The sequence below is a fragment of the Melanostigma gelatinosum genome (assembly GCF_949748355.1).
Source record: "Melanostigma gelatinosum genome assembly, chromosome: 8".
Taxonomy (NCBI): Eukaryota; Metazoa; Chordata; class Actinopteri; order Perciformes; family Zoarcidae; genus Melanostigma; species Melanostigma gelatinosum.
Genome location: NC_136641.1, coordinates 15,019,524 through 15,036,172, shown reverse-complemented (window position 1 = coordinate 15,036,172; position 16,649 = coordinate 15,019,524).

Below are 16,649 nucleotides of genomic sequence, written 5' to 3'. Positions count from 1 at the left end.
AGCCAAGTGACCTTTCCCCCTGCTGCCAAGTCGACGTGGTAGGGGGGGGGAAGAGAACTCAGCACACTTCCGGAAACGACCACTCCCATTTTCACACCTCGTTCTTCAACCTTCTTGGGCGACCTTGTTCGCAAAGGCAATGCCCGTTATGTATAAATCTATACATATTCTTCAGTCCTACTGGGGGGTCATAACACTCTTGCTCTACCCGACTCCGGGTCAGAAACGAGCCTCATGTGTTCCCCCACCTTTTCGCATACACCTCTAGGGTGCCACAACCTTAGAGGCCCTTTCGAGCACCCTAGCTCGTAAAACCTTTCGTCAACTAAGCCTTGTTCTCCTGCTCTGTCAGCATGAGCCACCTCCAGCTTGTTCAACGAAGCCACCGCCTTCTTTCAGCCGAGTCATCGCCCGGGCCTATCAAGTCGCCAGTGCCGTAGGTAACTGAACTTGACCTGTGCGCCGGACCTGTCTCCATCTCTAATTAGGAGGGTGGGGGGAGGGAGATATCACCAGCCCGCCATGACACACTCCAGAGTGAAACTGTTCGCGACGTTTCCCTGAGTGCTGACGGTAACGTGGGGATATCCGCCCTCGCCACTTGAACAGTGCGAGGGGGGTGGGATCTCTGACAACAGAAACTTAGAGAGATGCACTTCACAGGAAGTACACTCTAATCTCGCCAGTGCCGAAACCAACCGGCAGAATGGCAGCTTACTATTGACTACTAACGTTTAACTGCATGCTCCAACTCACCCTGTAGACATGCACTAACCGCTAACACAGCCAACTTCAACCAGAACAGTTGCATGACCTGACAAACCATTGTGACTGTAAACTGATGCTCCACTCTCATAGAGAACCCTTTGCATGCTTTATAGACTCTACCAGAAGTAACCAGAGAAGACATAACCTCTGCCGTAGCAGTCAGATTTAATCCAGGACCTCATCCGAGAAGGCTCAGCTGTCAACAGCTGGAGCAGCGAAAGACCAGCCTAGCTAGTCACACTAGCCGTGCTAAGAAATCTGTAAATCTGCTACCACTACTGTTATGCAACCCTCACAGGTACCTCTGGCCTATAGTCTTGGCAACGCAACTCCAATATCGATAGATTCTAAAACTTAGACACAGGACTCGCTCTAAATCTACCGATTAGAGAGAGGTAGACGCACATATCATGTACTAATAGATCCAGAAGCGACAGACTAACTGGATTCCCTCCTATTCATAACACCACGTAGCCAACCTACGACTGCTCCGCCGACGGACTCCAGTCCTGTCTAGGAGTTGAACCAGTAACCACTGTTTGCCCCTCACCTGCTTCTTGTCTTTCTATTCTTTCCTTCTCTCTCTTTTGTGTTTTGTTTTTGTTTTATTTGGGTTGTTACTTTCTTTGACACTGTGCCGCAATGCTAGATTATCACAACATCATAATAGCGATTGAATTATTTGGGAATAATGTTTTGCTCACCTATGATTTGAATTGTGTATGATAGTAGATGTAGGTAGAAGTAGTTAAAGTCATCTGCCCAGATGCCACCTTAGTCATCTGCCCAGATGCCAATGAACTCTGAACTTGAACACCATGAACTTGACCACTATGAACCTTGAACTCTATGAACAATGAACACTGCCTGTTTTAACCACTGCTTTTGGTCTCAGGAACACTTGGACTGTCTCACCTCTTCAGGTTTCCCCACCACATGGATGCACATGCCAGCCCTTGGTTTGCTCTAAAGACCGAAGCCAACACCTCGCTCTTCAGAACAAAGGGGGGATGTTGGGCTCTCACCATATGGCTTCAAAATGTGCTGTGGACAAAGAAATCAGGCCTTCACTTTGTCAAGCAAAGGTCTCATCCTGATTTGTAGTTTGAGGAGAGCAAAGGGATTTCACACTCAGGTGTGAATTCCCCCCCCCAAATAACCATGGTAACCGCGGCAATCTCATTGGCCGAGAGCCAAGAGACCCGAGGACCCCTGTGGTTCGGCCACTGTTCTATAAAACTCTCTGCTGCCCCCACCTCATAGCTTTCCCCCTTCGACCTCGGTTGAGTTAGGAGGCACACAACCGCTCTCTTCGCTCGGACACCCCCCCCCGTCCAGGCCACAGAAGAACCAACTTTCCCCGCCAGCGCAACGCTGGCCACGAGGAAGCAACGGCCCTTCAACCCTACTCAAACCCTGACAAGCCGTTTCGCTGGATGAAACAGCCCGCGATAACGAATCTGCTTCAGCGATCAGTTCAGCGCTTTTTGCTCCTTTTTCTTTTGGTGCACACATTCCGGCGAAGGAAAGACGACAACGCCTCCCTCCTTCACCGACGATTCCCGGTAAGACGCACGGACCACGCCGTCAACCGAAGGTAGGTCATCCTCCCTGAAGCGAGGATTGACCACGTCTGCGTTTCGCTCCAGAACGAGCTCACGCCACGACGGGCCGAAACAGCGCCAGCTCAAACGCCGCGCTGAGAAGCCGCCCCCCCCCCCTTCCCCTCGAAGAAAAAGGACAACTTTGCCACGGACACTTCCACGTTGCAACGAAGCATCTACAAGTAAGATTCTTGGCATCTGGGCATAGCTTAGCTTAAATTAACTTAAGTTTAATTCAGGCCATTCATTTATATGTTGATATTCCCGTGTTTTTGTGTGTTTAAATTACTGTCGCGTGATATTGAGGTATTACGCAATCATTACGGAGCAGAGAAGCTCCGCTGTATGTGTGTATCAACTATGACTGTTTGCTCGGGATTTATTTGATTTCTTTTCATTCATTGTCTTCCACTCCGGGTGGAAGTTCTCTTTTCATTAACTCGACTCGGTGAGTGAGCTGAGGTGCGTGGCTTATCACGGCATAAGTTACCGGCAGTTCCAAGACGACAGCGGTATATTTATGCACGATATAACCAGCACTCAGGCTCCCTACCACATCGCACGCCGAAGCGTGATTCACTTCGAGCTCTCGCTCCTTTTTTCTCGTTCCTCCTTTCACGAAACACGCACATACACATAGCTCCTAGTTCTACTCCTGGGGAACCTCGTTCAAACGAGCGCCTCACATCACGTGCTGCCCAGGCACACGTGAGTACATACAGCAGCCTAACTGCCATTTTGTCCGGGTCCCTCGACTCCGCCATCTTTGTAGTTTTTAGCTGTAGTTCTTAAGGCCCCTCCCCTTTGGCCAGCGTCACTCGACGCCGCCATCTTTGTAGTCTTTAGCGTAGCTGTAAGACTCCCTCCTTTTCACCCACAGACCCACACACACACACACACACACACAGACATACACTCTCATCCATTTTATTCATTCTTTAGTTTAGGCATATAAAATTGTATGATAACGTTTGTTGGTTGCAATATTAATTGATTTGATCATTTATTATTTTGATTCAATAAACTCTGTTATACTTTCAGGAGCAGTCGTCTGTGATTACTTGTGCATATGTATTTGATAAGACTGTATGTAGTAGCCTGTGCTCGAACTTAAAACCTTCACTGTCACTGAATGTATAGTCATACGCAGACTATTGACATTATGAGTGACTACTAATTATGAGACTTAGTTTTATCGTTTGGTTATTGGTCCCTGTTCGCAGGGTGGTGCCCCGTTTATATTAATAATCATTAATAATTGTTACATACATCAATAATTCTATTGATGTCAAGAATTCAGTTTCTTAAATGCTGATAACCCAAACACGCTCCTTTAGTTCCCAACATGTTCATAAAAAACATAGACAGAACGTGAAGCTGCCGTCAGGAGAACACAAAAACCACGATGGTACCCAGTCGACTTTGAGCGTAACACGAGTGGATCATTTGTTGATTCCCAGTCAGTGAGCGCTTCGCATTGTGCCACGAACGGTCCCAGATCACGCCATTGGTCATTTCGACCCTTGGACAGCGAGATGTGTTCTTTCTGTGTGGGAGAGAGAGACACAGAAACAGCAGATTTGTATGTTGACCAAAACAAGGTAGAGCAAACAATCGCATCATTGATGCCTTCAAAAAACGTATCCTCGTAGGATTCATCTGCACCCTCAGAGACATAGGAGGTGCAGTGGAGATGTTCTGGATTCATGCGTTCTGCATGAGGCGAGACACGAGTGTCAACGTCTTGAACCAGTCGTGTGGCTTCCTTCACAGGAATCCACCACTGATAAACATGAAGTGGAACAGGAGCAGTCATCTGCATCATGTGTTGTATGGCTCTGTGTCTAGTCACTTTCAGTCCGTCAGGGGATGATGCCAAACAGATGCCATAAGCGCACATCAGGTCTCTGCCCATCAGATTAATGGGACAGATTGGCGAAAGTAAAAACGAATGTTTCACTCTAATGTCGGGTTTTTCGTCAGTCAAGTCAGTGTGTACACTCGTCATTGGACTGCTAAATTTCTCAGTTACTGTTAAACCAGAAGCCCCTTGTGTATAAACATACCGCCCGCTCATCTTCTGATGAGGAAAATATTTCTGTTGAATTACTGAGTAAGTGGCCCCTGAATCTACCAAAAACTCTAACTCCTTTCCCTCAACAACAACAACAGTAGTCGGCATGTTTTTGAATGATTGTGATGAAAACATTGCATATATGTGTTTCGTGTGTCGTTGGGATGAGAGCAGGCGCTGTTGCTCCAAATGTGAAATGGCGGAAAGGAGAGCAGCTTGTTGTTCTGCAGTATGTGCGTGTGTGTGTGTGTCCTCGCGTGTGTCCTCGCTTTTCTTTTCTTCTTTCAAACACGTCATTTGTTTCATCATCTGTTTTCTCTCCCTATATTCACACTCTTTTTCCAATATTTTCAGGCAAGTCCGATTTCTCACCATCATATCTAACTCTTTAACTCGAATCGTTTTGCCACTCTTCATCCCTTTTATTCTAGTTTCTAAATCCCCTCGTAACATTTTAAGTTTAGCGGAACTTAATGATCCATTTTCTGGAAACCCAAATTCCCTTGACCAGTATGGAAGGCATTCCAGACATGACTCCCCGTGTTTCTGTCGCATTAAATCAACAATCGGACCTTCTGGCTCCTTTGAGTGTGAAGTTTTGCCACCCATGTTCCTTCTGGTGTGGACGTCGACGCTACTTATCACAATGCAATCGTCACTGCAAAGGTGAGTTTCTTTATTCTTAGGAGAATGCTAACAATACCCTCGTTTCTTTTATCCCTAGGTGAAAACTGTAAAACCTTTGTTTTTATTCGTAGGTGAAAACTTTAGAAAAACCTCTTTTAGTTTATTTTATCCGTAGGTGAAAACTTTAGAAAACCTTTTTGAGTTTCTTTATACTTAGGAGAATGCTCACAATACCCTGTCTGAAATTCACGTATTACGTTATTACCGACGAATCTTATAAAGGTAAATAACAACGAATCTTATTTCGACTTAATTGCAGAGACACGATCAATGTTACAATCTCAAAAAGCTCCTTTATTTTGAGTTAATATCGTAATATATCACTTCGTTCTCTTTATAAAATCACATGAAATAATACGTCAGAAACCTAGGTGGAGTCACATGAAGAACCCATAAACCAACCATACAAATGTCAAAACCAGCTGTATTCCCCAAATAATACTGACTACCTGATCACTCATCTGTGTCTGCTACGTTTTACGTCTTTACAATTTACCGTTTACTGTTTACAATTGGAATTTCAACTTCTTACCCGATTTGTAGAAATTAATTCTTTCCGTGGGATACGCGTGCCGCCAATCAGGTCTCCCCGGTTTCCGCCGGTTCCCTCTCTCTGGTCTAAGGAGGTATGAGACAGGAAACTGGTTGTGTTGTCCTGGGAAGGCCTTTCCTCCGGACGGTCCTCTGGAGCCTGACCGACGGTCAGCGTATCCTGTTCGTGACGCCAAATTGTTGTGGAATATTTCCTTAACAAGTTCAGCAGTGAAGTTGGTTTTATCCAAAGTGTCTAACATAAAAACAGAGTCTCGATGAATGATCAAAGTTTCAAGAAGTCAATTTAATGTTTGCAAACAGAGAACACAAAACACCACCACGTATTGCAGTGAGCTGTGAATATGCTCTCCAGACACAAAATCCAAACAAGACATTTATACCGGCCGGCAGAGAGGAACAGATAAAACACAGGAGACTAAGGCAGAAATGTTTAGTCTAACAAGAATCAGTTGATATAGAGAAAGACCACGTCGGCTGTTTGTCCCGACTAAGATAGAAAAGTGACCTTCGTCCTAGACCAAATAGGTCAATGTGTTCAGACATCCAGACGCCCATGCAAATGAACTTTCTAAACAGCAATATGTCTCACAGATAATAACATGAGGAGGTTAAAACATTTTTTATCATTACAACCATCACAGCGTTATGAACAGTGATACAGTTGCGTATGGATGTAAGCATGTGTCCCGATGTGTATTTCAACGCCTTAGCTCGGAAATAAAGTACATGATCAGTTGACAACAAGTTTTTAAGCTGAACTAAACAAAACAATTTGAAGCAAAGTGATTTGTATTTTCCACCTCTGTTTTGTGTTCATATCGTGTTAAGTTGTAAGTCTGGCCACTGAGCTGCAATACTCAACAATCAAAAGCTTTGCCGTTATTGTCACTGAAAATATATTGTGCTTTTCGAGGAGTCACAATCAGCTTGAGAGCAGGAGACCAGGCTCGTAATTGATATTTAGTTTGAATCCATGTCGGAGAAGTCTGTTTTTGGAGGTTTGTGTGCATGTACAACCGCTGGCGGATGACTGTGTGGTCGTGATTGCTCATAGCCACCGATATAGCAGCTGAGCTTACATCTCACCTAAATATTGCACTGACTGACTGTGCCCGGACTTGACCTCTCTTGACCTCCCGCCTGCTCATAAAATTGTGTCAAGGGAAATTATTAAATCGTGAGATCAAAGTGTGCAACATAGAGACTGACACAGATATTGGAAACCATGAAATCCTTTACGGTCACATTATTCACCGTCTAATTCAAATGGAACATTTGGAATTTTGTGATTTGTCCCTTCCTGCTGCGTGAGTGTCCATGTGAGCGTACTACGCCTTCAAGAAAAAGCTCAGACAAACGCATTAACATACAAACACTGAAATGAATTCACTTGTTTTATTCAGCTGTGATCGAACAAAAACCCATGAGACAATGTGGAAAATTCCCCAATGACAATGCTGGGAATGCTATGGGCCACACTGATGTCAGTTATTTTCTATTTCAATAACATCAGTCATTTCCTGAAGGGTTGTATCAGTCCTTTGGTTATTGTTTGCCATTATCGTCAAAAGGTTTAATGACACATAATGAACTTAAATAGGTTTGTGTGCATGTACAACCGCTGGCGGATGACTGTGTGGTCGTGATTGCTTTATTTCAAAACACAAGACATATTGCAGATTACCACAGTGATAATAGAGCGAAGGTGAGTCCCGCATAAAGATTATTTCAGAGGCAATAAAAAACCTGCCTATGAATAACCGCTGGCATTTTTGTCCTCCACTTTGTCTCTTTTCACAGGAGAGCAAGTCAATGAAACACATTTTTCATGGAGCACTCACCTAATTTACCTTTAAGAAACAGCTGTTATTGCTTTCATGGTATGAGGGGTCAGCTATTGATCAACTCTGACACATCACATCAAGACGGTTGTGTTTGTCTCTAAGACAAAGCTACAGCGGCAATTGACAGCACCAGCTCATGCTGCCGTTGATACACAAACAATAGGTCTCCTCGCCGAGGTGACTTTAGAATAGTTTCAAGTTGTCCCGGTTTAATTTGAGGTAGATATTCAAATTATATGGATTATAACCTTTACAAGGTGTAATAGCTGCATTCATCAATATTTTTATATCGTATTCTAAGTATCTATGACAATGTATAAGTTCTTTGCTATCTATAAGATAGCAAAGACAAGCTCAGACACCACCCTGATGAAGGCAAAATAGCCAAAAGACGTTTGGTGAGTAAAGTATGGAGCACTGGAGAAGAGTTCAGCAACGTGTTTTGATTTTGATGGCCCCCTCATTTATTTAAATGGGACTACACCGTTCACACAGCGTGCAAAAGAATCTCAATGTTGCCATAGCGCAATGTGCAAGCCGGTAGATAGCTGGTAGATTACCGGCCTGTGGCAGCTACAACAACACAGAGATGCGACTGTTCGTTCCACACAGCAATAGGTGCTCCTAAAGAGGTTAGCGTAGATGCTGCAATAACATCAGTTCTATCAGAACTGGTGAATTATTTTTTGTTGAAACAAGAGCGAGAATAACAGCGAAGGCTTTTCTCGATGGAAAGCAACACAAAACACATCATGAGCATAAAAAGCTTCATATCTGCATCAAATGAATAAAACGTGAGATGAATTGGCTTTTGTAACCCAGATACAGAAAATCTAATGTCAATGCCAATGATGATGATGCCAACTGAAGTCAGTCCTCCCTTGTCTTTAATAGATGATTGAATTAAACTAATGTAAATAAAATATTTAGAAAAATGAAATGAGTCAATAATATGAGTAAGTGGACACAAGTGGAAGTTTACTGAAATTTGTATCTGTGTTTTTGACCATAAAATGACAGCTTGTTCGGTAATAATGCTTTCACAATATGAAATAAATCCAGCCCAAATGTTGGCAACGTAAGGCCAACGTAATCAAAAGTAGACCAAGTGGGTGGAAATCAGTCCAAACTGGCAACACTGTGGAAATGATGTTTTTGCTCTACTCTCAACCTTGGTAAGAGTTTGACACATGGGTCATCCAATCACCCGCCAAGTGTTTTTTTGTAAATCGCGTGCGCTTTCCAAAAGTTTCCAACAGCGGCTTCTTCGATGGTTCCGTGCGACAAACCGTCTGACGGATCAGGTCACCTCCATGCTGGCTTTATCACTCAATTGTGAGGGTTATCTCGTGGTTTTGGCTTGTGTTTGGCATCGCCTACTCTGTCATGAAATATGTTATGGTTACTTCCTGACTGATCCTTTTAAAACTGTAGTTTTATGCTTTGCAAACTCACACAATAAATGTCTTCGCAGTTGCCAAATGGTGCTAACTAATATGCATATGACCCATACTTTTAACAGTGTTTGTAATTGTGATGGAGCAATTCAACAATCCTCTTCATGATGTCTTTACATTATATTGCCTAGTCCCTAGCTGTCATGGTGTGTGGTGATTTCCGGCTTGTGCGTTCATATTGAAATGAACAGCATTGAGATCACAGGTGTGTGTAGGTTTGAACGCGCTGCAGCTGGTCATATCCTAGAACAGTTATGTATGTAATAGACCGTTCACATGTGCTTGTCTGTGTCATTGTGCATACTCCCAGCTTTTTCTGCGTTTTTTTCTGCTCAGTGATTATATGTGAGGAGCTTTTACTGTGTTCTCTTCCGTGGAGCTAGATACAAATTCCACCAACCCCAGCCCTCAACACACACAAACACACACACTCTGTCACAGAAACTCACACCGCACTGATGACTAATGGCCCTGGGCTCTCCTCCGTAAATGACAAGTGCCATCCATAACAGACAGGCAGGGGCTGGTAAAGTGATTACGTTCATAGCACACACTGTCTTGGTAAACACAGCTGGCACCCACGTCTGTCACACGAGACAGGAAGGCAAATTGCTCAGTCCATGCAAAATTATGGATTGTGTTTCAGCTTTGTCTTAACAGAGGCTTGTCGTCGCCATGGCAGAGGGCTGGACTACACCTTTATTCCACCTCACTTACTGTAGAAAATGTGACTGTCTGAGCCAGAGGATGTCAGAGATGGCCAAGTATGATAAAAAACGATAAGATAAGAGGAGGACACTTAAAGTCTATTGTTAGCACAGGGGGCACATTATAAAGTCGTTATACATCACTCTCTGATAATTACATGCAGTATAATTCATTATAAATCTGACACGACTCTATCATGAGATTCTTATCTGAGTGCCTTGTACTGATTATCGAAAATGTACATGGATTTGCTCATTATAATGGGTGTAGAAAATACAGAGTCAAAGGCAACTGTTATATTTGCAATATTGGCTTACAACAGTAGGAAAGCACTGGTTTAATTAATTACATTAGGTTAGAATTTTAAACTCAATAAGAACAGGTAGCTAGTGTTCAAATCTTTAAATATTTCAATGTGTGCTCTCCTTTTGATCTTAGTCAGCACTCATGGAGCAGACTTTTGAATTTAAAAATTATCTCCACCAGCAGATTATGTATTTGGCCGTGTGAGTTTGTGCATGTCTGTCTGTCCATGCCTAAATTTGAATTTTGCTGGATCCATCAGCCTAATATTCTTGTGCTTATGTGTAACTGTCTGCTTAAGGACCTCTTGGGGTTGCAGTGATTCACAATTTTATATTTTTAGTATTTTATTGACAACACATTTTATTGACAACTTCAGTTTGGACAGTTTGTTTCAATTTGAAGATATTTTTCAAATTATGAAATGATGACACCCCTCTCATGAATCTTGAAATTAAAATCTGAATTAAAAATCTGATTGTTTGCAACACAAAATTCCTGTGAAAAAGGTCAGTTCCCAGCATAACTTCAGCCTGAGCAGAGCTCCAATCAGCTAGAACAATTAAAAAGACCTGTGTGGGTGTGTTAGTTAAACAGAATGAAAGGCGGTAAGAGAGAAATAATGATGACATACACAAACATTTAACTGTGAATTGTGTATCTTTTGTTGGTATGGCATCTAAAATCTAGAGCACTCAAAGGTAAAACACTGATTTGGTAGAATTTGGGTGTAACACGTCTGGCACTATGAGTACAATAAAGAAATACATTTTTGGGAAATCATCCTTAAGGCTGAAGTTTGCACATATTGCACGAATCAGCAAAATATACATCTTTCACATTTACTTGTCTGTTGAATTCACTCACTGTTAACTTCCCTGTCATTCCTCTCAAAGTTAAACACTTGTTCATAAAAGTCAGTATTTTCAGTCAATCAAGATTAAATTATTCCCTTAATTATGATAGTTGGTGTATTTCGCTGTCACAACAGGATACTGTTGAATGGCTACATTATTTGTTTCCTTCCGCCAGTAACTCATCATCTAATTAAAGGTGGCACCCTATCGTTCACATTACATCCAGTGTCTGACCATCAAGTCTCAGTGACACTGTTTCCCCCTTCTCCCACTCGCCACACCATCGATTTAATCACCATCATTTCCTGAACTGCTCTCGGGCTTACAATGCATTTATTGTTAGAGATTTGAATAGAACTACTTGGGAGGACATCTGTGACTCACTGTGTCTTCTGGGTACCACATCAACGAGGAACTGTACATATGGACAGTAGATCAGTTGGGCAGGAACTTGAATGCCAGAGGATTGGTGTGTTTTTTTCTTTTAAATATGAATAAGAATAAAAAAATGATGATATTGCACTATAAGGTAGTTTAATCTGCTTCTCCTTTTTCTGAATTTTCCGGATCATCCAGTCTGAAGATAATCACCGCTGCTGCTGTGCGCACCAGTACCCATACTACCTTACTATATGCCAGAAAAACATTTAGTATGTCCCAATATCAGTGTGGCAAATGCAGTATGGCAAAAATACCAGGATATCACTGTCATGCTTTATGGGACACTTGAATAGAACAGAGCGATTATTAATGTAATAAATATAACCTCTGCAAGTCAAAATGTCTGCTGTGTTGGCCAGACAAAGACTATTTCATCCCACTGTAAAACATCATGCAATGATTTAGTGGAATAAATCAATCTTTTCTTGTGAAGTTATCAGCTTAATTCAATAGTTTTAATTTCACATCACTTCAGAACTTAAAAACATGAGTGTGTTTGACTTAAAACAATTTTACTTGAAATTATGAGTTGAATGGATGTCCTACAAATTGTAAACTAAACTCATCAAATACATTTTCTAAACAAACAGCATACAATATTAACAGAGCCAGCATGCACTGTTTGAGTAAGACTCACACAGTGCAGTAGTTTAAATTTTAAAAAACAATGGGCATTGTGACAAATAAGACATGTCAGGGATGTTTCTGTTTCGTTCACAATAAAGAAAACAATGGTGCCCATGACGAAGGTTAGAATTGAATTCAGTCCCTATCCCCCACCAAATGTAAACAGTGTAATGATGATTGCATTATTTCAAAATAGTTAAATCAGGTACTCCACATAAACTATTCTGTGATGCCCCTCCCACTGTTGTGGAGATTGTCCTGGCCAACCACATCATCTGATTAGGGTCGTCAGCTGATTAAACTCACCTGCGGCCCTTAGACTATAAAAGCTGGCCCATGTGTTCACTCTGTGTCCCCCTTCCTAAAGCTGACATCCACCGTGCGGCACTGACTGCCGGAGCACATTAAACACACATCCATGCACTGCATTTATATGCTGACATTGCTTTTGTTTATTTTGTGTTATCTTAGTTTATCTTATTCTTGTTCTAAGAATAACCTTTTTGTGGACTCTCCTCTTGACACATGCCCTTGTCAGTTTGTGATGCTGAGAAAATGTAAATGAAAGCACAAGCGCTCCTCAATGTCATTGAGTAGTTGTTTGTTCTTGTAAATAAACAAGTCAAGTACATTTTATTTATGTAGCCCAATATCACAAATTTGCCTCAGGGAGCTTTCCAAATTGTAAAGCATAGGACAACATCTTCCTTTACCACCATCACCAAAAGCAAACGTTTTATACAACATTAAACATTTGCAAAGCATTTTAAATCCATGTTCTTTAGCCTTTCCCATTGTGTCCTTGTGCAAATGGTGCAAATGCACAAGAAGGGCTGAACAGGTACCCATTCAGAGAAAAACATCTCAATCGACATGACTAACACTAGACTGAAATGCTCATGGTTTTCTTTGACTCTAAAATGGACTAAAATGATAAAGGATGTTCTTGCTCAAGGACAGAAAATGGTGAAAGCACACTGTTTCCATTTTCATTTTATTGAAGGGTATCCATCCACTGCTTGAGAGCAGATAACTAGATTCAGTGCAGCCATGGCCTGTGCTGCATCAGTGCAATTTTCCTTGACCGCCTACTACGGCATCAAGGACTGCAGACCGTTCTCTCACAATTGTGGCTTTTGTCTTGGGCTGCTACCATGCCAACACAACTGAGCCACCCAGCTACTGCAAGCCCAGCCATCTAAAATGCCTTGTGAGGGCAACATTTTGGGAAACTGTTGTAGGACATTGTCCCCTTGAATCCAGAGATTAGCTGAGGGTATGTGGCTATTTTATGTGACCCCTGAGAGGGGAGTTGGGTTATTGCGTGGATTGACTTAATTTCCCTGAAGAGGACAAGATCTATCTATCTTGTCCCCGATCAGTCCTCTGTCAGAGGACTGATCTCTCTATCTTATAAAACTCTATCGAGGCAGCATTGATAAATGTCTGTCATGGCACGATGTTGCCATTAATCCAAATAGTACGAGTATAGAAAGACAACGATTGGTATTGATATTAAATTCAACAGGCGTTGGACAGAATGAAAGAGGGCAGTCAAGTCTGAGAGGCTAAAAAGAAGCAGCTCTTTTCTTCTGAGACGATGAGCATACACTATGTGTAATTTTGGAGAACATACACAGGTGTAACACCCCAAGTAGCTGCACAAACATTGATAATGACATCCAACAAGCTGAACTGAAAAGACCAAGCCCTACAGTTGGTCTCAACAAAATTTCGCGACTAGTTAAGGAAATTAAATTAGAGACTTGTTTGCGCCGCTGTGTCCTCTCTCTCTCTCTCTCTCTCTCTCTCTCTCTCTCAGATCAGTTTTCATGCTGCTAATGATGTTGCTGTTCCGTCTCACTCTGCATCTGACATAGCCCATGTGTGGGTTTTGACAATTTGAATTGTGATCACAGGCGTCTGCTTGATCACTCCGTAGTTGAAATGCAGCACACTGTGTGTACACACTTTCACTCAGTGACATCTGCTCAGACGATATCTCATAATTACTATCATTTCTATTTTTTCCCAGAATCCATAAAAGCTTTTTTAGACCTTTTCTATTTAGATTCATGTAGTTTGAATAGCACAACTCGTCTCTTCCATTCGAGATACATTTTTGGCTGGTGACCCCTTAAAATGAAGCAGTGTCTGGTTGCAACCGTCCGTCAGGTTGAATTTGTCTATCTGAGTTGAGAGCTTTATAAATAACTTTTAGAGGCCTAGAAGTAAAACTATCAGACAAAAAATGAAAACAACTCACCTCTCCTTCCATTTGAACACCCGTCATGTTCTGCATTCAGATTACAGACTCATATTCTGCAGATGACTCGTTCTTCTTGCAGACAAGGTTTGGTATTGTCCGTGTCAATCTTGTTCAATAGTTAACATTCTGTTCAAGGCTTAATATTCAGACATTTCATATTAAATATTCTTTATCAATACATTGGTCTTGATAAATGCTCAACATATAGTGAGTCAACAATGTGAATTCTGGTAAACCTTCATGCTTTACAATTGCTACAGTACATGGCAACAAATAAATGTGGAAACAACTGTAGAAAGCTTTACAAAGCAGAAAAAGACATCATTGCCTTCAAATCCATATCAAAGATAAGATACGACAAGTCTCATATATTCCCTTTGGATGTGTGATGCAAAAAGAGTAAAGAGAGTGTAAAGAGCGAAAGATCCAGAGGGGGAGATAGAAAGGCAGACCACAGAACATGCCCTCTCCTCTCAGGTGCAGACATCCATTTAGAGAAAAGTGCTGGTACATCGCTACCTCTTCAGATTCCATTTGAAGATTCCTGTCTGACCATCTCACGGTGTTGTTGCCCCATTTCAATGCATGGAGCTCTCAAGAGAAGCGCTGCCTTCTAGTACAAAACTAGGTCCATGCCATTATGCTTTTGCTTTCAGGAATCGTGATGTACGGAAATGAAAAAAAACAAAAACAAACAAAGATGTGCTGTCCTCTTTTCATCTTGTTCTGAAAAAAACTAATCTGATTAATGGTATAAATATCTTGCACAATATGCCATGATAAAAGAATTACACTTTCAACATGAGGAACAATTTATTTCTATACAATAAGATAATTGATTGACAAAATGACACGAAAGGCAGTATAACTTGTATCTATCGATGGTTAGCTAGTTAAATATATTAATAGACTTTCTTCACAACATTATTTTCATCCAATAAATTGTCAAATAAAAGTGTTGAAGTCAAAGAAATATTCTGAATGCAATGCAATTATCTCCCCACATAAATGCAGAATGAGCTCCACTGCATTGTTTCAAGCGGCTCTGCTTCCCAGTCACGACAGTAGGACCATCTAGTGGCTGAGTTGTGTAATGTTACAAAATGTAGAGAACGTCTGGCAAGCTGTCACCCTATTTAGAAATGCTTGGAAAAATCCCCCCAGGGGAACGATATGAGGGCCATCTTGCAGGACATTAGCCACGCTCTCCAGACAGCACAATGCTGCTCTTGATCAGACAGTACAATGCAGCACCAGTCACAAATGAGAAGTGCTCACAAATGAGATTCAGCAATGTCTGATTGCTCGTGTTTCTACTGGATGAATTATAAACGCATGTTGCATGGTCATATACTCAAATGGAACAAGTGCTGTATTGTTCAAAAATGTTTTAAATTGTTGTAAAGATTCAAAGTTTCCATCGATCCAAAATAGACTCAGTATCAAGTTTATTAGGGGAAACTGTTTTGCCATAATGTATAATTTGGTGTTACCTAATGTTCAGTTTTTGTGTCATAGAGTATAGTTTTGTGCAGCTGTGCCCAATAACTTGGCCATTAAGTGCACACATGATAGGTTGAATTATTGGAAATGTCTATACAATTATGCAAAATAGATTAAGAATATTTCCAATTGTAACAAGCACATAGTGATACTGTCAATGAGTGTGGGGAGAAAAATACATATATTTTTTACCTTAAGTTATGCTTTCATGGTTCTCTATAATATTCAGAGCATTAATGGTGGACAAAATAGACAAGATTGTAGAAAACTCTTAATTTATGAGAGTGGCAATGCTGATCTAACTGGTAGGAGTATTTTGTCATTCACAACTGGAAACCCTGCATTTACGGTATTTAACTATTTTATTCTAAAAGCAAAATATACATGTCAGTTATTCCCTGTCAACAGATGTACTGCTTGAATTCTCTGATGCTGGTGTAATTTATTTATTTAGTATCTTTTCTCTTGAAACATTACTGTAGTGACATGTACTACTGTGATGAACTGAGATATTCTGCGTTCCAGATATTTAGAGATTGTTCTTTATGAGTTATGACGGAAGTCATAATAGAAGGTGTTGTGCACCACACAATGATTGATTCATAAAAACTACGAAGACCTTTGTTTCATTTAATGATTTATTGACATTTACTTTTTTTCCCACCATGGTTTCTCTTGATACCAACACTATTTACCATAAAGTTTCATTTCATTTAAATTACATTTATGATTTACTCACATACACATTTATTGTTTAATTTTCTTATTGCAATAAACAAGAGTAGCCAGAATGAGTCAGGTATTGCTACAATTCGCCATACAAACTCTGTGTCCCCTCTGACAATGAAATTCAAAAATAACTTTATTGGCAAGACAAAATTACACCATAGCCTCTCCGTCTCTCTCTCTCTCTCTCTGCTCCGGGAGAGGCTGAGGGCAGAATAAGGCTAAG